This window comes from Simochromis diagramma, unplaced genomic scaffold, assembly GCF_900408965.1.
Source record: "Simochromis diagramma unplaced genomic scaffold, fSimDia1.1 OVJJ01000596.1, whole genome shotgun sequence".
NCBI classification, from domain to species: Eukaryota; Metazoa; Chordata; class Actinopteri; order Cichliformes; family Cichlidae; genus Simochromis; species Simochromis diagramma.
In genome coordinates this window covers 23630001-23651563 of record NW_024387245.1, presented here as the reverse complement: position 1 = coordinate 23651563, position 21563 = coordinate 23630001, and the positions used below count along the sequence as shown (strand labels likewise).

The following is a 21563-nucleotide window of genomic DNA, read 5'->3' as shown; positions in this document are numbered from 1 at the left end:
TGCTACAAACACTTTTAAAACACACCTGTTCTTAATGGAAAAAAAATGTCAAGCTGAAAATCTATACTGATATGCACTGGGTAATGTGTCAGCCACCCTGCTGATTAACTTGAATTGGAGCCAGGTGCAGATATTTTTTGGGAAGAGACTTTGCAATGCTGTACTTTTTGTATCACATTTTTGCATATGAATAATCATATAAAAATTAAAATAAAATATTTGGAAGACATCATTTTGAGTTTGACATTTTTGTGGAAATATAGGAAGCTTCTGCAGAGATTTTCCTGGCTGAAAGGCTCTTACTTGAAAGTCTGGTAACCAAACCAAAATATATTTCACTGTCATTTACTAAAGGGCCATTTGCCAAACAATGAAGGACAGCTACCAAAATTATTACTTGTCATTTTGAAAGGGCCACAGCTTCACCAAGTTCAGTGGTAGTGTATTCCATCCGAGAAAAAAAGCAATACACAAACACAAAGTAGGCAAAAGCAGGTATAACTTTTGAAAGGTACGTTTTAAACATTTGGATATGGATGCAAGATCCTTATGAAGCACTCTTTATTTCTGTGAAAGTCATGCACCTCATATCACAAATGAAAACTGAAAGAATTTTAAAGATGGGAGAGTCACCTTAAGAAAAAACAACAGAAAATGATCTGATCAGATTCAAGCATGGTATGGAGTGTACTTTCAGGTTCTTTTGTTGAGTCTGTAGCAGATCTTGCAATCATTTTCCCATTGACTACTTTAAAAAAAATGTCCTTTCTGTTTTTCATGTGGGGCCACCTCATAAAAGTCACGCAATGTTTGTTTTTTTTCCAAGATAAACAAATCTCGTTGACAGGTAGAACGTGAAAAGTACAGCTTGTCAAGATCTGGGCCCTATTTCAGGAAGCCGGTTTAGTGCAAACTCTGAGTAAGTATACCCTGAGTTAACAAAAACTCCAGGTTTTCGGTTTCACAAAGCGAGTTTAGATTAATTCCGAGCGAGTTACTATGACGACACACTCCGTGAAGCTAACCTGCCCCCTAGCAGGTTTACTTCAACTAACCCTGACTTTCTCCGCCTCTTTGTCGGAAACCTGACTGTAGGAAGTGTCAGACATGGCGTGCTCCTTCCTTGAAGAGCCAGTAGATGTTGAAGCCCAAATTCTCTGCAGAGCTCTCCGCCGGGAGAGAGTGATTAGAGCGCGTTTGGACATTTTATCATTTCCTGATGATTTTCTGTGTGAACATTACCTGTTTTTCAGCACAATCTATAATTTATTTGAATAACATCCTCAGGCCTAATATTGCTCATGTGACACATCGCGGACATCCTCTCAGTTCTGTACATATTATTTGTATTGCACTTCATTTTTTTTGCAAACGGGAGCTTTCTGTATAATATTGGTGACGCTGAGCACGTTTCCAAGGCTACCGTCTGTCGGGCAGTCAGGAATGTTACAGTTGCACTGAAACGTCTCCTGTACTCGTTTGTGGTGTTCCCGGTCATAGACCCACAAGATTTATCAAAGAGGGATTCCACAAAATTGCAGGTATCAGGATGAACAAAACGTAATTCATGATGTGGTGATACTTGAACTACTACTTAAATTTTACATTTATTCTCACGGTTCCCAGGCGTGATTGGCTGTATAGATGGCACTCACATTCCAATCATTGCTCCTTCAGTAAATGAAGGAGACTATGTGAACAGGAAGTCTTTCCACAGCATTAATGTACAGGTACATAGCTCCCTGTAGCATTTCAAACTAACAAATTATTTCATTATAGTAATGGATGCCAATTTGTGTTCTCTGCACTGTGAAGATCATATATGATGCTGCCAACATTATCACAAATGTGGAAGCCAACTGCTCAGTGTCTGTGAGTGGTGGTGGTGGAGGACCCCCACCTGTTTTTCGGGCCTCCGCTTTTTTTCTGTTGGCTATAACGGGTCATATTTGAGCATACAGAGTAAGCAAATATGTACTTGTAATGTGCTCAGATAATTTCAATAAGTGCATACAGAAAGAAAATTAATGTAGCCTCTAACTGCAATTGATTTACATCGGACAAACAGACCAAGCACTATGGCTCATAATACAATTACACCTCACCTGTTTGGACTATATTTTTATATTTCATTTTTACTTGCTGCCAGGAACGTTGGGGGCCTGTTGGGTTGCACCTGCGCTCACATCACATCACAAAATAAAATGTATGAAATAAAAAATAAAATGAAATATAATAAAATAACGTGTTAAATGGGTGGAAATCCCTAGATCAATGTTTAAATTAACACTCACGCATTGACTCTGTCGGCTATGTTTTGCCATGCATGCTCCCTTTCTTTTGCAGCTGAGGCTGTGTTACTTTTTTTCTGCAAAATTTGCATGTTATCGGCATATGCTGCCATCAGAATTTCGGCCTCAAGTGCTGTAAAATACATTGACCGCGCCTTCTTTCCCTCAGTCTCCATGGTGACTCGCTTAATCTGTGCTCCACTAATCAGGGCTTTATGTATCCTCGTGCGCGCGCTTAACTTGGGGTTAAAGCAACTCCGCGTTGATTGAACTAATTGTTATCAGCCTTTCTGAAATGGAATATTCCGAGTTGGACAGTTCGGGGTTACTCAACCCTGAGTATCGTTTTTCACTCTGAGTTTTCTAAACCGGCTTCCTGAAATAGGGCCCTGGGCCCTATTTCAGGAAGCCGGTTTAGTGCAAACTCTGAGTAAGTATACCCTGAGTTAACGAAAACTCTGGTTTTTCGGTTTCACAAAGCGAGTTCAGCTGAAGCCTGAGTGAGTCACTATGACGACACACTCCGTGAAGCTAACCTGCCCCCTAGCAGGTTTACTACAACTAACCCTGACTTTCTCCGCCTCTTTGTCGGAAACCTGACAGTAGGAAGTGTCAGACATGGCGTGCTCCTTCCTTGAAGAGCCAGTAGATGTTGAAGCCCAAATTCTCCGCAGAGCTCTCCGCCGGGAGAGAGTGATTATAGCGCGTTCGGACATTTTATCATTTCCTGATGATTTTCTGTGTGAACGTTACCGTTGTTCAGCACAATCTATAATTTATTTGAATAACATCCTCAGGCCATATATTGCGCATGTGACACATCGCGGACATGCGCTCAGTCCATTACATATTCTTTGTACCGCACTCCGTTTCTTTGCAAACAGGAGCTTTCTGTACAATATTGGTGACGCTGAGCACGTTTCCAAGGCTACCGTCTGTCGGGCAGTCAGGAATGTTACAGTAGCACTGAAACGTCTCCTGCACTCGTTTGTGGTGTTCCCCGGTCACAGACCCACAAGATTCATCAAAGAGGGATTCCACAAAATTGCAGGTATCAGGATGAACAAAACTCAATTCATGATGTGGTGATACGTGAACTACCACTCAAATGGTACATAAATTTCCAGGGTTCCCAGGCGTGATTGGCTGTATAGATGGCACCCACATTCCAATCATTGCACCCTCAGCAAATGAAGGAGACTTTGTGAACAGGAAGTCCTTCCACAGCATCAATGTACAGGTACATAATTCCCTGTAGCATTTCACACCAACAAGTGATGGCATCATGGTAATGGATGCCAATATGTGTTCTCTGCACTGTGTAGATCATATGTGATGCTGCCAACATCATCACAAATGTGGAAGCCAAGTGGCCAGGCTCTGTACATGACTCATGAATCTTCCGGGAATGTACACTGAGCACCAAATTTGGACATGGTGGGTCGAAGTAACTGTGAAATATACAGAGACCAATTGCCACAGGGACGTTTGCACTGACATGTATTCTTCTGTCCTAGGAGAGTTCACTGGCCACCTGCTTGGTGATAGGGGGTACCCATGTCTACCCTATTTGCTCACCCCTTACCCTGACCCTGAACCGGGCCCACAGCAGCGTTATAATCTGGCCCATTGCAGGACACGGGCCAGAGTTGAAATGACCATCGGAATGCTCAAGGCCCGGTTCCAGTGCCTTCGTAGACTCAGGGTCACCCCAGAAAGGGCATGTGACATCATTGTGGCATGTGTGATCCTACACAACATTGCCACGATTAGAGGTGAACACTGTCCAGCTGAACCAGACATCAGCAGTGATCCACACGATGAACATCCTGACCCACCCACGAACGTACAGGATGGAAGAGCAGTCAGAGACACCATATGCCACAACCATTTCCTGTGACCCGTCACCCCAACATGTTACATGACAAATACACAGATACTGTGGTCAACTGGCTTTATTGGTCACCCTGTATGTCCTGTACACAAAGTATAAATGCGTATATTAGTATGTTGTACAAACACTGACATGATTCGTCCATCTATGATCACTCCACCCACCCTTAACTGTTGTTCCAGCAGTACAATCTCCAGCTTCGACTTTTGGATCTGCAGCTGGAGGTGCACCATTTCCATGTCGCACTTCTGTATCTTCCTGGCCAGATATGTCTTATACAGCTGCTTTACAGGGAGCTATTGCAACAAAGGACATAGCATTGGCATCCATAGTACATGCCTACTTAGGTTGGTTGTAAATCAGTGCTGGACAACCCACTGTGGTAAGGTTTGTTGTAGGAGTGGCTGGACCCTCTTCCTCTTCATTTCCAGCATCACTCTGCCAGGGACATAGTAAGTCCATGGTGTCATCATAGTACCACATTGTAGTCAGTTGTTATATTTTCCACTGTACGCTGTATACCTCATAGTGTGGCTCTGTTGCAGTCCTCCTCTGTAGCAGCTGTCACTGTTTCGTCATCATATGCCTGTGGTGGAGACATTTAACAACATTGCTGTTCTACTGTTGACACATGTAGTCTGTGGAGTATTACGAGTACTCACGACTGCATGTCGGTCTGGCTCAACAGGGGGCTGCACCAGATGCAGTACACCATCACCATCAACTGGAAGTATATGGGGTTCATACAGGTCACTCATGACTTATGTGGGCGCAAATGGCAATTACCAGACATACCAATCACCATACACCTCATTGTCAGTATGCTCTCAGAGACAACCGACACTGAGGGGAGGCAAAATCAGTAGGTGTCAGGGTGGAAACGCTTTTATGAGCTTTATGTTGCATTAAGGTATATGTTCATATGTTACTCTTATTGGGAAAAGTACGAAATGTACTACTCGCTCTGTCTCTGGGAACAGGGAGCTCACCCTGTGAGAGGTTAACACACACACACACATGTATGCAAAATTAAAGGACACTGCTATGCTCTTCATAAAGACTAGGGTGCCTTGGTGGTGGGATCCCTTGAGTGTACACACCCGCCTTGTTTAGTTTATTAGTGTGATAGTGTGTTGCACCTGTGTGTTGGTGTGTTTTCTTTAGTTTGTGTGTGGCATCCCTGCCCCTCCACTGGTAAGCCTCAGCTCTGAATACCTTTTTAAGCATATTTGTACTTGAATATTTATGATCGTGCTCTTATTCGGTGTTTTAAATAATTATCAATAAATTGTTAATTTGTGTATTGCTGAACCTTGTCTCTGGATTGAGTATAGCGAACCTAAGTGCCTTTTCGGTGATTTAGTGTTATTTCCAGTATTCTCTGGGTGAAATTCCCAGGGTGGCGTTGTCATTCCTTAAAACTGTGAAGAGTAATTACTTTATATCCATCCTCGTCTCGCCACAAACTTGGCGTTGTTGTCAACAGGATATACTCTTTAACTCAGAGACGTGTTCTTTTTTTGTTGTCTGGTGTAACGTAAACTTTTTTTTTTTTTTTTTTTTTGTACAGAATAAAGGCAAAGCAGCAGCTACTTTGGTGTGGGGTTTCACAGCTGTGTTACAGAGATGGAGGAAGAGTTACAGGAACTCAGGGACTTGATCGCGCAGCTGAAAGCAGACAATGAGAGGCTGCGCCAGGAGAGGGCTGTTGGGTCAGGTACTAGTGCTACACCTTCTACTTCAACTGCATCATCTGTTAACCCCCAACGGCTGGTGTCTCTGTAGCAGAGAGACTAGTTTTTGTGCCCCGTGACAGAAAATGCCCTATGTTTAGAGGAAAATCAGGTATAGGGTTGAATGAATGGTTGGAGGAAATAGAAGGTTGTGCTAGAGCACGTCATTTGTCTTTGGCTGATAAAGCATTTTTCCTGTTTGACCACCTAGAAAGGGAAGCACGTGAGGAGATCAAATATCGCTCTAGTGCAGAGAGGACTGATCCTGCTAAGATAATCACTATATTGCAAGAACTTTATGGCTGTTCAGACTCCTATGTAGCATTGCAGGAAGCTTTCTTCTCTAGAAAACAGCAGGAAAGTGAGACACTGCAAGAGTTTTCCCTCGCTCTCTTGGGTCTTATGGAAAAAGTTAAATCGAGTGCCCCCAATGGCATGCCCAATGCTGACGTCTTATTAAGAGATCAATTTGTTGAACAGGTTTTAGATGGTACCTTGCGGCGGGAGTTAAAGCAGCTAGTAAGGAGGCAGCCAACACTGACATTGCTGGAGATTAGAGGGGAAGCTATTAGGTGGGAACGTGAAGGGTTGCCTAGTGGCGTTAGGCATAGAAGCAGTTCTGTCCCTTCTGTTTATGGCATTCAGTATGGGGTCCATAGCGGTCCTTCAGGAATAGCCCAGTCTACCCATTTGTCTGAGATGAGCGAGATGAAGGAATTGTTAAAGTGCCAGCAGGAGCAACTTAATCAGCTCACTCAGAGCATTGCTCGATTGCAGGGCCCCCATCAAATGCCTCGCTCAGGACGGGGCGATTCCATTATATGCCGTCGTTGTCAGCAACCTGGACATTTTGCTCGGGAGTGTGATGGGGAACGCATTCCTCGTTCCCGGCCTCTTTCGCAGGCCCCTCTGCATAATCGCAGGCACTCTCCTTTAAATACGGCTTCGGAAAACTAGCACCCTCCGTATTGCCAAGCCACAGTTCGGGTGGGGTGTCTATTGGCTCAAGGGTTGCTTCTAATGGTCCAGAGGCAGTCTCCAAATTAATTTCATCCTGTCATCATATAGATGTGGACATGGGCGGTATAAAAGTACCTTGTTTGGTTGATACGGGGTCCATGGTCTCTACCATTACTGAAAGTTTTTCCGCCAGCATTTTGAGTCCTGGGGTCAAGAGCGTCTCCAAGCTTGTCATTGGTTGCAGCTTAAAGCGGCTAATGGGTTGTCCATCCCTTACCTTGGCTATATCGAGCTAAGTGTAGAGCTCTGTGACAAGTTTCTTCCACAGTGTGGCGTGTTGATCGTTAAAGATCCTCCAGGTGCAGGACCTTCCACTGTTCCGGGTGTATTGGGGATGAATGTCATTCGGAAGTGTTACCACGAGCTTTTTGGGCAATGATAGGTTTGTAGCTTGTACCTATCCGCTGGAACGTTAAAGACAATATAGTTACACTGCAAAGCAAGACACAAGCAGGCTGGTTTACTCATGCATGAGGGAAACCTGGCTGGGGCCAAGTGTCGTCCCACCACCTAGCCCCCGTCAGACTCTCAGCCAGGCTCCCCATAGCACTCCTTTTATTGTGGTTACATGAATATGCATAGGGTCATTAACATATGACATCTTACGTAGGTATACATGTGAACAAAGAATACTGTGTGTGTGTGAGATCAAGGTGTGACCCTGTGAAGACTCCCCAAACGCTGGTGCCAGGAGCGGGTCCATCTGAACAAAAGACTCTTATACTTAAACAGATATACGTGTGTTTGCTATACCATATATCAGCAAGAGAAGATACGACCTCTCCTAGGAGGTGTGTGATCTATGCCAGAACACTCTGTAGAGGGAGTGAACGCCCTCCCCCTTCATGCTACACAGAGCTGTTACAGACCTCCTAGGATGAGACATTCTTTCAATCTACAAATGATTATACACTTCTAAGCATATGTGGGTAAATGTTTCTAAGCATAAATGACAATCAACAATACAAATCTAACATTTCCCCCCTTATTGACCTTTATGCTAGAAGAATTCCCAGTTATGAATACCTCATGACTGACAGTTTTAATGCAAACATTTTTATACTCAGCATATGTCAAATCACCCTAAATTACTGTAAAAGTACACAGTTTAACAAATGTATCAGCAGTTATCCCATTCCTCATTAATCTCATCCAATGGCAACCTGCATCCTACAAGCAAACAAAGAAATTGTTAATTTAATAGTGAAAATAAAAAGTAACATTTTCAAAAACATCTCAGCTTGGTGATGCTTCCTCCGGGTGTGCAAATCACATGTCTCTCTGCAGAGTGGTTTGAGTTCTGCAGGGCGTCATTAATGTCTCTTCCAGTTGTTTCCATCATTGTCCATAGGACCAGAGTCCAAATGTATGTAGAATAAACATTCAAACATACCAGTTAGTGTTGTTTGTCAACATGGGTCTCAGCTATTTCCAAAGCTGCAGACCTCATAGGAAACTGCTGTTATCACCACCATAGCTTCTGGTTCCTGTGCTTTTCACAGAATCATGATGTCATCCTTAGATTCCCTCTGCGCTGTCGATGGAGCTTGGCACGCTCCCCTCATCCTTCAGGTTTTCATGTCTCAACGCTGCTGAAGATTTAAGGCAGAGCACGTCGTACACCTTAGTAGTCTTCCTCAGCGTCAATATTGAATCTTTCATTTTATTTAAATCTTGCTGTGGGAAGTCTCCTCTTGATCTCCTGGAAGCTCAGTAGCACAGCTCTCTGTGTGATGTCTGCTGTGCTGAAGATGATCTCTGATCCTCCTGAAGTCTCTCTCCTGGCCTCAGCTCCCATCTTGTGGACGATCCTCTCAGGCACTCCTTCTCGTCACGTATAGTCCTGATTTTGGGCCTGCTGGACCTGTCTCAAAACACTCAGCTTCTCTGCCTTCCTCCTGGTTCAGCTGATTCAGCCGTCACGCTTGGTTGCCCTAGAGTTGATCAGAGGCTGGAGGTTGAAGTGCGAGCTTACCCTACGGGGGCTCAATCAGCACTCCCCCCTCACCACTGAAACAACCAAGCGTGAGATTTCTCTATTGTGCTGTCTTGAGGGTGCTGGGGTTTCCTGGGACCTCAACCTCTTTGCAGTGGCTCTGATAAGTTTGCAGGCAGTTGAAATGGTCCTTGCTGTGGCTCCAAGGTCTGATCTCATGATGGGCCCCAACCAGCTTGACCTTTGACCTCAACCACTGCCCGGGCTCAGCTATGCCTGGAATGTTTCTCGCTTCTCACTGCTGCACCTGTATTTCCTTGCTAGGAGGAAAAACTTCTATTTGGAGAGCATGTCAGCAATCATCAAACAACATTCTTTAGTTCAGTGAACTTCACTTATAGGCCATCAAAGCCTCATCTGAACATGGATGCACCACTTGCATAGGTTTAATACCTATAAATAAACTGTTAATCACACAAATCACTGCAACAATAATAGAAAACATTGTTTAATGTTAATTCCTGGACCCCTCCTCTTGACTCATGGACACTCCCACGAGTCAACTCATCAAACCTGGATCCCTGTCTTAAAGAAAAAGGTCAGCTAGATCATGTCCCAGGCAACATCAGGGCATCTCCGCTGGAGTAGCTCCGTAACCCTGCAATAAAAGATGTTAGTGTGTCTTGCATATTAAGTTTGCTTAACACCTGGCTCTCCCAGGAGCCTGCATACACACCATCATGGCCTGGAAAGCAAAATCTGGAAGTGAAATCAAACTTCATACCTGTAAACAATTGTATCATAAGAACAATAAGCATTCAACATCAGCAAGACAAGTGTCATGTGCAGGTTTTCTCAAATCAGTAAACTACAATTATTTTCATAAGTCGCCTCAGACATGGATCATCCCATGTACTCAGGCAACATTAATGTAATCAGTGACTGCTCTTAAGCAAAGTCACTCCACTCATATATTACTATGAGCTCAATAGCCCATCTTCAACTATTCCATAAACAATCCCTTATATATTTTTCTCATGTCACTTGTCCGCTTCAGCTGAATCTTCTACATGCAGTCTCAGAAAAACAAACATTAGCAACACACATTGATTATCCTGGTGGGCAGGCGGCAGCCATCCACATTCCAGAGGTGCCATAAAAACACCATAAAGTTAGCCAACCCTAGCCGTGGAAAGAATGTCATTCACATATAAACCCAGAAATCCTGTAGTAGGAAAACATCAACTAATCCTCTTATAAATCACATGATCAAACACATGATTAACCATCTGCTGTAAAAAGAAATGTAAATGTTAGCGCTGCGCAGGTGTATACACTTTCTCACAGTAATCTCTGTGAGCAACACAAGGTAGTGAATGACACACACACATAGTAAATTCACAGACAGAGAAAATGGCATTTAAAAGGTTAAATCGTCATGCAACCTCGAATGTTGCTGTCATCTTTCTGCTCCTGTAACAAAAACACATAAATTCATCCACCCTTTTGTCCCGTCTAGGTGGAGGTTAAACTTGAGTCGTGGTCAAGTCCTGTCAGCTTTTACCAGTCAGTCAGTTTTTTTTTTTTTTTTTCTTTCTCTTTCATTCGTTCATTCATTCTTTCTTTGCTGATAGTGGAGCCAATTGTCGCATTTAGTTTCCACTTTCAGCAAAATGACGTCATTTCAAAAAGAAAAAGAACTTTAGATCGGATTACATCGCTGAATCCTTTTTAGGCCAGGAACTTGTCCCAATAAGTGGCTTTCTCCAGAGCCCATTTTAATGTGGAGAAACCCACCCGCAACGGCCCTCTTGACAGGTCGTAAAGCACTTTCAATTCCTGACGTGCAGATCTGCTTAAAGAAAAGAAATAGACAAACAAAATCAGTGCCTGTTCAAAAGATAAAAATGAAAAATAACAGAGGTTATCAAACCAAACTTTCAGTGCACTGTGAAAGTATCAAAATAAAAAGGCCTTGTTAAGTCATGACACAAACTCCTCATCAACTTCACAACAGGAGAAGAATCATCAGCTAGATTCACTCCAAACCAACCATCAGCTGCACAACACACAACATAAGCCTAATGTCTTATTAGCTATGAGTTTAATCACCAGGTCTGTGCTCTTCACTCATTTAGGCCACAGATCTATTTTATTCAATTTTCCTTTTTTCCCTTCATCATAAAACATATGACATGCTGTCATGCACTTCACAAAAGAAGTTTGTTCTGACGTATTCAGAGTTGTGTATCTAAATACAGGATTCACTCACACATCAAAACAGGAAACTCAGTGTTTTAGAGTCTCCACTCAACACACAACAACTCCAACACATCCCATTCACTCGTGCTAGAATTCAGTCACCTTTCATTAATCTAAGAACGATCAACTAATTTGAATCAGCTATTAACCCACTAGGATGACAGGGCAACAGAAATGCATGTTCAAAATGTTATCACTAAAAGACAATTTCCCTCATACAGTAAATTACTTGCTGCATCAATCAAGCAGGAAGCTTCTCCCAATTTACTATATTAACAACTAAATTTATTATCTGATCACTGGTTGGTCAAACCAGAATCTTTTTTCCCACAAAAGTTAAACTGTTGTCCTGCAACCTAGAGAGTCAATTTTTTGCATTGGATAAATTCAGCATTTGAGAACAAGTGTCTGCTAAATTGACACTATTTTAACACTGATGAAAGATAACAAGCTAATTTTCATTTCTTAACTAATGTGCTATGAGTCCACTGGTCTTTGCATCACACTAAGTGACTTGGACAAGATGATAAACAGACTCACACGCTTAAGATGTTGTCTAATCTTCATGAGCTCTCTTGTGTTTGGAAGTGTTAGTAGGGTTAATGCATGTTGTGCTTGTGTGTGTGATTTTGTATATGTTTCTATTTTTGCAGTGTTTCAGACCCCTTCACAATTTTCCCACTTAAGCAGTCAGTTTTCTTTTCCCCAGGTTTGCTAACCCAAATTTTGATTTCCCACATTAAATAATTCCTATGTGTTCTCACCACTCCTCTCTGTTGTCTGTTGTCTTCTCACTCTGTTGTCCTCTCCCACTTCAACAGTCCAACAGCCGGCAGTTCTCCTTCAGCTTTGTCCTGTGTTCCACTGTCTCTTCTTGCCATTTTACTCCAAAGGTGGCAAATGTCAAACTCCAACAGTCCCCTCAGTTCTTCTCAAAAGTTTTCTTCACATGCATAGTGAAGTTGAAGCTTGTTGTAGACACAGTGCCATTCATCCGATCAGTCAGGATGATGGGTTTGCTCTTCTTCTCCGATGCTGTTTGTCCACACTGCTGCTGCTTGTTGGGACTCTTTGCTCAGGACTTTGCTGCTGTCTTTATCTGCCATGTTATTGCTCTTTGGAGCTGCATTCCTTGTCTTCAGGGAGGAGTGAGGGCTGCTTGTGAGTTTGAGAGACACACGGTGCTGTAAATAAGTCAGCCAGAAACTTGGCCTGCATGTTTCCAATGATGTTAAACTATAACTTTCTTCCGACTGCTGCATGTGGAAAATTGATTCAGGTCTGCTTTTCACCTGAAAGTGACAAACTAAGACATGTTCATTATTATCATCACTGCTTAATCAACACATCTCTCTCTCTCTCTGTGATTTTGTGAACAGTCTTTTCTTAAAAGCAGAAAATAAGATTGTAGTTGTTCTTGGTTGATCAACACAAAACCTTTTCCCTATGATTTATTTTTCATCTACAATATAAATTCTTTTACACAGCGCACAGAAACACTGTGATGTCAAACACATTCACACTCACTTTTTCATCTGCATAAATAAATCACGTGGCTGGTGATATGTGCCATGGTAATCCATAAGCATGATCACAAGTTTATTTAATTATTTTCGACCCAACAAAACAAATAAACAAAAACATGATGCCGATGCTACACACACACACGAGTCAAGGTGCAGGAAAACTGCTCACGGAAACGCTGCACACTCATAGCTCTGTTTCACTCTCTTTGAGCAGTTCTCAGACAGCTCTTGATCTGATAATGTGTAGCTTGCTCATCAGCTCAGAAGAAAAAAACCGCAACGCAACATCACACAGTAGTTGCATGCTCTGCCCACAGTGGCAAAGTCTTACACTTTCATATTCAATTCAGCTTCTCCATCATGTACCTTTAGATGTTTCATACAGGGTTCAGCATATTAGTTGTTTTCACAGGTGTGCCCTATATCTCAACAATAGCTCATAATAAGACGACAGTCTTTCACACAGGTCAAGTGCCTCTATGCACTTCATTAGTTTAAATATTTATCTATATCACTTCACCTCATATGTCATTTTACAAAATTTGAGCAACCACAAGCTTAATGTAGATTACTTTTAACAACTATCCACCTCAATTAAATCTATGGTCTGGCACACAGGCTGTTGTCGATCAGGGCAAGCTAAAGAATAAACATTGTGTCAGCAAGGGGTGGGGGGAAAACCATTCACCAGAGCACATCTTAAGTGCTGCTGATGTGGGCTGGCCTTCTCCACACGCTCTTCAAGGCTGGTGTGTTTTCTGAAAACTTCTAACATTTGAATCTCTTCCATTTATAAGCCTGCGATTAACCGCACGGCTCAGTTCCGCGTGAAACCCGCGCAGCTAATGAGCCGTCACTCTCTCTCTTTTTATTTAAATACTTTGTGCTGCCAGGAGCAAAGTCCAGCATACGTCTGTCACCCTCTGACACACTCATGGTTGCTTAGGAACCCATGATAACAACAACAGCCGGTGTCACAGACCACGTGTTCTGCTCCGCACACACTCACACAACAACAACGACGACGACGACGACGACAACAACACAAAATAGGCCTACTCCGGACTCACACCGGACCGCTCGGGACCCTGACCCAGTTGTGGGACGCTCACCCAGTCGCGCGACAAAACCCAATGAAGGGACGCTCGGGACACACACCCAGGGCGATTTCAAAACCGGACACTCACCGGACACACGTGCTTTATCGCACACAGTGATAAAGACTTTCAACGCAACCTCACACAGTGGATGCGTGCTTTGCTGCACATAGCGGCAAAGACTTAAACTTACTTGGTGTTGCTTAGCGTGTAGTATAGCCTCGAATCCCGCCGATCGCCATCCATCGAGGAGAAAAGACAGACAGCGAATCCACAGGAACTTCCTGGCTGACGTCAGTCTTTCCGCGTGCCCCTTCTCCCCTCGGTGAATGTCGACTCCAGGGATCCGGCTCTCGAAGGACCAATTAATGATAGGTTTGTAGCTTCTACCTATCCGCTGGAACGTTAAAGACAATATAGTTACACTGCAAAGCAAGACACAAGCAGGCTGGTTTACTCATGCATGAGGGAAACCTGGCTGGGGCCAAGTGTCGTCCCACCACCTAGCCCCCGTCAGACTCTCAGCCAGGCTCCCCATAGCACTCCTTTTATTGTGGTTACATGAATATGCATAGGGTCATTAACATATGACATCTTACGTAGGTATACATGTGAACAAAGAATACTGTGTGTGTGTGTGTGAGATCAAGGTGTGACCCTGTGAAGACTCCCCAAACGCTGGTGCCAGGAGCGGGTCCATCTGAACAAAAGACTCTTATACTTAAACAGATATACGTGTGTTTGCTATACCATATATCAGCAAGAGAAGATACGACCTCTCCTAGGAGGTGTGTGATCTATGCCAGAACACTCTGTAGAGGGAGTGAACGCCCTCCCCCTTCATGCTACACAGAGCTGTTACAGACCTCCTAGGATGAGACATTCTTTCAATCTACAAATGATTATACACTTCTAAGCATATGTGGGTAAATGTTTCTAAGCATAAATGACAATCAACAATACAAATCTAACAGGCAACACGGTGAAGCATTGTTTAGTTTGGGCTTTGTCACCGAGGCCCCTAAACCCCTTGTGCAGGCGCTGCAAGAGTGCTATGACGTTAGTATAAGAGCCCCACTGGATTTGTCTGGCCATGTGAGAGTGAGGGGTAAGCGAGCATGTTGCATTCCGGGTGGCGTAATGAAAGTAGTGGCCGCCACCTGTTCGGAGCAATATTCAGGTGCCACCGTGTTATTTGAACCTAATGATGTTAACTTGCCTGCTGGACTTTTAGCATCCCCGGCATTGGTTCGAGTGGTTAGAGGTACTGCATACATACCACTTGTTAATGTAGGGACCACGGCGGTCTTGCTTCACCCCAGGACCGTTATAGGGACCCTGGAAGATGTTAATGTGGTCAGTTTGCCCGCTGGTGTGACAGAAATACCCCCTAACGTAGCCACAATGGCATCTCACACCGCCACTCCTACTGTGCAGGATCAGATGGAATGGATTGATTTGTCTAAACTGTCAGCAGAGGAACAGGGACAGGTGAGGTCTCTCCTTAAGAAATACAGCTCTGTCTTTTCTGCTCATGACACTGATTTGGGTTGCACTAACTTGATCTCCCATGACATTCCACTCTTAGACGATATCCCCGTGCGGCAGCGTTACAGGCGCATCCCCCCTTCAGAGTAAGAGGTTGTGAAAGAGCATATTAACCAGTTGTTAGGGGCCAAGGTAATTAGAGAGAGTAGCAGCCCCTATGCTTCTCCCATTGTGCTCGTTAAGAAGGATGGCAGCCCGCGCATGTGTGTTGATTATCGGCAACTGAACAACAAGACAAGGAAAGATGCATTCCCCCTGCCGCGCATTGAAGAATCCTTAGATGCGCTGACTGGTGCCCGTTGGTTTTCCACCATGGATTTAGCAAGTGGCTATAATCAAGTCCCAGTTACGGAAGAGGATAGGCCTAAGACTGCCTTTTGTACCCCTTTCGGCCTATTTGAGTGGAACCGAATGCCATTTGGGTTCTGTAATGCCCCTAGCACCTTCCAGAGACTAATGCAACGCCTTTTCGGTGATCAACAGTGCCAGTCTCTGCTTCTCTATCTTGATGACATTGTAATCTTTTCATCAACAGTATCGCAACATCTGGAGCGGCTGGATGTGGTGCTAGGTCGGCTTCAGCAGGAAGGTTTAAAAGCAAAGCTTGCCAAATGTGCCTTTTTCCAGCGGGAGGTTCGCTACTTAGGCCATGTCATCTCCGATCAAGGTGTTTCCACGGACCCTAGTATGGTGGAAGTGGTGGCTAACTGGCAGCCTCCTAAGACTGTTTCGGAACTACGCTCCTTTCTTGGGTTTGCCAGCTATTATCGCCATTTTGTAGAGGGTTTTGCCAAGTTGGCGGCACCTCTGCATAGACTGGTGGCAGAGTGGGGAGGCAGAAAATCAAAGAAGAGGTCAGAGCATGGTGTCGCGGAGAACTGGACTGCAGAGTGTGCTCAAAGTTTTGAGACATTAAAGACTAAACTGACAACAGCACCAGTGCTTGCTTATGCAGATTTCTCTTTGCCTTTTATTTTAGAAGTGGATGTCAGCCATGCCGGCCTAGGGGCAGTGCTTTCCCAGGAGCAGGGAGGTAAGGTGAGGCCAATAGCCTATGCCAGTCGGGGTTTGAGGCCCACTGAGCGCAATATGCTAAATTATAGCTCAATGAAGCTGGAGTTTTTGGCACTTAAGTGGGCCATGACTGAGAAGTTTAGAGAGTACTTGTTGGGCCACAAGTGTATTGTTTACACCGACAACAATCCTCTTAGTCACTTGTCTTCTGCTAAACTTGGGGCTACTGAACAGCGCTGGGCAGCTCAGCTCACTTCGTTTGACTTTGACTTAAAGTACAGGTCAGGAAGGGGTAATAAGAATGCAGATGCTTTATCTCGCCAGCATCCACCTGATCCTCAGGAGATTAAAGCCATGGTTCCTGGTACAGCCTTGCCTGGACCTCTTCAACAAGCCTTGCGGCTGGGACCAGCTGAGGTATCACAAGCTGCCATTACAGTTTTGCCCCATCTCACTACTCCTGATCTTCATACCCTCCAACAGGTCGACCCAGTGATAAAAGAGATCTTGGTGTTCTGGAGACGGAAGCAGCGACCCAGCTTTGAGGAGCGGCAGCAGCTTGCCCCACCTGCTCTGGTGCTGCTACGACAATGGGATCGTCTGATTGAAAGGGAAGGAGTTCTGTATCGTCAGGTTCATCACCCTGACGGTGCCGAGGTGGTACTTCAGCTTTTGCTGCCTAGTGCACTGATTGAGCAGGTGTTGACTCATGTTCATCAGGACCATGGCCATCAAGGGGTGGAAAGGACCCTAGCGCTTCTCCGCTCACGGTGCTACTAGCCCGGTATGTCTGCTGAGGTAGCTCATTGGTGTCAGAGATGTGAACGTTGCCAAATTGCAAAAGACACCCGACCAGCAGCTCAAAGTTTCATGGGACATTTGTTGGCTTCTCGACCAAATGAAATCTTGGCCATTGATTACACCTTGCTCGAACCTTCCCGGAATGGGCTGGAGAACGTTTTGGTGATGACTGATGTTTTCAGCAAGTATACATTGGCTGTCCCCACTCGTGACCAATGTGCTGCTACAGTGGCCCAGGTTCTCGTGACTGAGTGGTTTTCGAAGTTTGGTGTACCAGCGCGTATCCATTCCGATCAGGGTCGTAACTTTGAAAGCTCCCTGATCCAGCAGCTCTGCAGGTTTTATGGTATCGAGAAGTCCCACACTACTCCTTATCATCTGGCTGGAAATGGTCAGTGTGAACGTTTTAATAGGACTTTGCACAATTTGTTGCGGACCCTGCCAGTATCCAGAAAAAGAGACTGGAATGTATGTTTGCCCCAGTTACTCTACTGTTATAATACCACTCCGCATCAGGCTACTGGGGAAACCCCATTCTTATTTATGTTTGGGCAAGAACCCAGGCTGCCAGTGGACTTTCTGTTGGGCAGAGTACCGGACCCCATCAGTGGAGATGTGCACGAGTGGATTCAGGAGCATCAAGCCCGGCTACAGGTTGTACATGAAGGAGCCAAGGAACGATTGCAATTGGCTGCCGACCGCAGAAAGAGGCACCACGATAAAAAGGTGAAAGAGGCACCATTGAACAATGGCCAGTTGGTGTTCCTGCGCGATCTGAGTGGAAGAGGGAGATGTAAAATCCAAGATCGATGGAAACCCGTGGTATATAGAATCCTGAAGGCACCTAAAGGAGGTGGGGCAGTATATACCATTGCACCTGCAGATGATCCCAGCAGTGTGAAGCATGTTCATCGTACCTTGTTGAAGGCTGTGGTAACGGCAGCCACACCATCAGAAGGGCCTGCTCCAAGCAGTAGCCCACATGGCCCAGAAATATCGTCCCCAGAACCCGGACATGACTCATCGAGTGACAGTGACCTGTTATTCTTGAGCATAGGAGCTCCTCAAGTAAATGTTTTACCATCTTACAGCCCAGGGGCAGTAATTCCAAGTAGCCCTGAGTTGTGGCTCCCGCCAGAAGACCGAACTTCCGATGTTCCAGCCACTTGTACAGTTACTCCGAGTGTAGCACCAGTTCCATCTAGCTCTCTTCCTGCTCCCTCTACGAGTTCTGATACAAGAAATGTGGTGGTGCGAAAAACAACCCGGTCCACAGCTGGCCAGCATTCAAACATCAATCATCTCCCAAGACCAACAGGGGAGGTGGAACAAGGGGCTGCTAACTCTATTTCTGAGCCTAGGGTACATGCTGTCTCTGCATTATTTTTTTTTTAGGCCTTGGGACTAATCTGGGTGTCTTTGTAATTCATCGTCGGGGCGACGATGCAAGAAGGAGGGGTAGAATGTGGCAGGATGAATGTTATCCCTCGGTCCAACCCACTTTCAGCCTGGCACCTTAAGGGGCGCTGGTATAAATAGTGGCCATTTGAGTGTCCCTGCATCGCTTGCCTGTGATCTCCTTTTTGGTCACCTGACTTCCTCTTGGTGTGGTAGAGATCATTTGCGGGTTACTCCTCTGAAGTCTCCATCGCGGCTGGTCGTAGCTATAGAAGCCTCCTCTGAGTTATTCTGCTTACGTTCTATGACACGGCTTACTTGGTACGTAATCAACTTTTGTTACGCTCTCTGCCTTCTATTGTTCTTTTATAGTAATTATTTATTATGTTTCGCAGGAAGTGTGGGCCTTAGTTTTGCGCCAAGCTACGCGAACTGAAGTGCTGCTGTTTTGCCTTGCTGTGCTTTTATCGTCTGTTTCCGTTGTGAGGTTTCTTTCCCTGCTGCTGTCAGCTTTTACAGTGGACGTTGGCGTGGACAACGGCCATATGCATGCCGGTTATCGGAGTCAGCTGGCGTGCATATTGATTGACTGTTAACTTGTCGTCGTGTGACGGCAAGTTGGAGCAGTACGGCAATTCCGTTTGCTCCAGATTTTAGAGTTTTATCCAGCTTGTATGTTGTTTTATTGCTTTTGATTTGTAGTTTGGATTTTTGTTACACCACTGGTGGGAGGCCCATTTTCTAGCTGTAGATCACCAGTGTGGTCCTGCAGTTGGGTTATCCCCTGGTGCTACACATTAGTTTGTTGTAATATATTAAAATTTTCTTTGTTTCTTTTATTCAGATGCGGAGTGCCGACGTGGAGGAGACTAGGGTGCCTTGGTGGTGGGATCCCTTGAGTGTACACACCCGACTTGTTTAGTTTATTAGTGTGATAGTGTGTTGGTGTGTTTTCTTTCTTTAGTTTGTGTGTGGCATCCCTGCCCCTCCACTGGTAAGCCTCAGCTCTGAATACCTTTTTAAGCATATTTGTACTTGAATATTTATGATCGTGCTCTTATTCGGTGTTTTAAATAATTATCAATAAATTGTTAATTTGTGTATTGCTGAACCTTGTCTCTGGATTGAGTATAGCGAACCTAAGTGCCTTTTCGGTGATTTAGTGTTATTTCCAGTATTCTCTGGGTGAAATTCCCAGGGTGGCGTTGTCATTCCTTAAAACTGTGAAGAGTAATTACTTTATATCCCATCCTCGTCTCGCCACATTTGTTTTTCCCTTCGTTAATAAATACTCACCTGCACCAGAGCTGCCGCGTCCTGGTCCTAAATATTCCACACGGCTTGCCCCGGCAAACCGTTACAGTATGAACCAGCCACCATGGACCCAGCGGCAGTATATCCGTCCGAGGAGCTCCGGGACGACGTTACATATAACGTGGAGATTCTCCTCGGGCTGTGGCTAGAGAACCCTCCAGAGGAGCTTCGCCGCACCATGGAAAGTCGGCTACAACGGCTCTTTTCTGGCCTGCCATGGCTTCTGAAGTCGCTTCCTCCGACCATGCAGGCTTTTCTCCAGCACACACCGCACCTTCTCTCAGCCACTCCTGCCTCGCTGCCCGACTCGCCGGATGTGATCTTGTCCGGCCCGTCGGAGCCGTCTGCGTCACTTTCAGCTTAGCATGTATGAAAAATCTTTTGCTGTAGCTGGATGAATGTATGAAATTACTAAACAGTCGTGCGCCAACACACCACGTTGAAGTTTAGCCATGCCATACTCTGCTCAAACGTTAAAAATCCCCTTTGGAGTTTTAAAATTATTATTTATGTACATAGCTGGACTGGCCATCGGGCATACCGGGCATTTGCCAGGTGGGCCACTGGCGGTTTTTTTTTTTTTTTTTTTTTTTTTTCTTGGGAAGGGTATAAATAATGAAAGGTGTTGGATTGGTCATGATCGACTCTGGGCTGGACCAATTACAGCCGAGGAGGTCGGATGCACCCTCCCCCTTGTTTAGCAATCTTATAGAAGAACTAAAGAAAATGGAGAACAAAAAAAGGAAAGGAGGTGCAGAAAAAATTAGGGCCAAAAAGAAACAAGCCCTTCAGGCAGACGCTGCCAAATGTGTAAAAATAACTGTATTGTTTGGCGGTAGCTATGGCGTAGCTTCCAGATTTAGCAACATCACCAGGTGGATAAGGGGAGGCAAGAGGAGGAGAGACCCGAGGCGGCCGCCGGTCATAGTGGCAGAGGAACTGAACTTCAGGTAAGAAGTTATGACCTGCTGTCTATCTGTGTCAGATATAAACCAAGTTTAGTTGTCGTTTGTTTTCGTTGTGCTGACTTTTTACAGTCGCTTAGAATAACTGGTACTGCGTACTAGCTAGCATGACAGAGTTTATATACTGCTGGGCGGGTGCTATGAAGTTACTGATAGTAAATTTTATTTTATGCTTAAGGTTAGTTTCTCAAACTCCTCAAAATCTTAACAAATTGTGCCAATCCTTACATGTTGCACCAGGCTGATTTATCATCAAAAGTGGAGAAGTCTGTGACAGAGGAGACAGAAGAGCAGCAGAGAGAGATGGAGCAAGAGAGAGAGAAATAAAAGAGCAGGAGATGGAGATGGAGAGATGACTTTATGTCATCCATGAGGGATGCATTTGACATATGTTTCACATATTATAGCCCAACAAGTTACTTATAGCAATTTAAATACGAGCAATCAGTTTTTGGCAAATACCGGAAATCAGTTTTTGGCAGACAATCACCTTTTGGCACAACACCGGCTATTGCAGTTAATAATACAACAGCTTGTTGCCATTTTTTGTGTTTCTTTTTATCGCTGTGTAACTGAGTTCAATTGAAAGCCTGCATGCGCTAGTACCTCTTGCCACAAGTTCCCAGAATCCTTTGCGGTTTTACCCCTGAATGACATCACATTTTTGGTGGGCCGGTCTCTAGTCAAAATGCCCGGGCCGATTTTTTTTTTTTGTCCCAGTCCAGCCCTGTTTATGTATTTAAATCTACTTTTTCAAATCAGGA

General features: G+C 44.6%; 1 pseudogene; it reads left to right on the top strand.

Moving 5' to 3' along the window:
* The first annotated feature begins 3286 nt into the window (after positions 1 to 3286).
* Positions 3287 to 5052, top strand: LOC120747494 (annotated as a pseudogene).
* The last annotated feature ends 16511 nt before the right edge of the window (positions 5053 to 21563 follow it).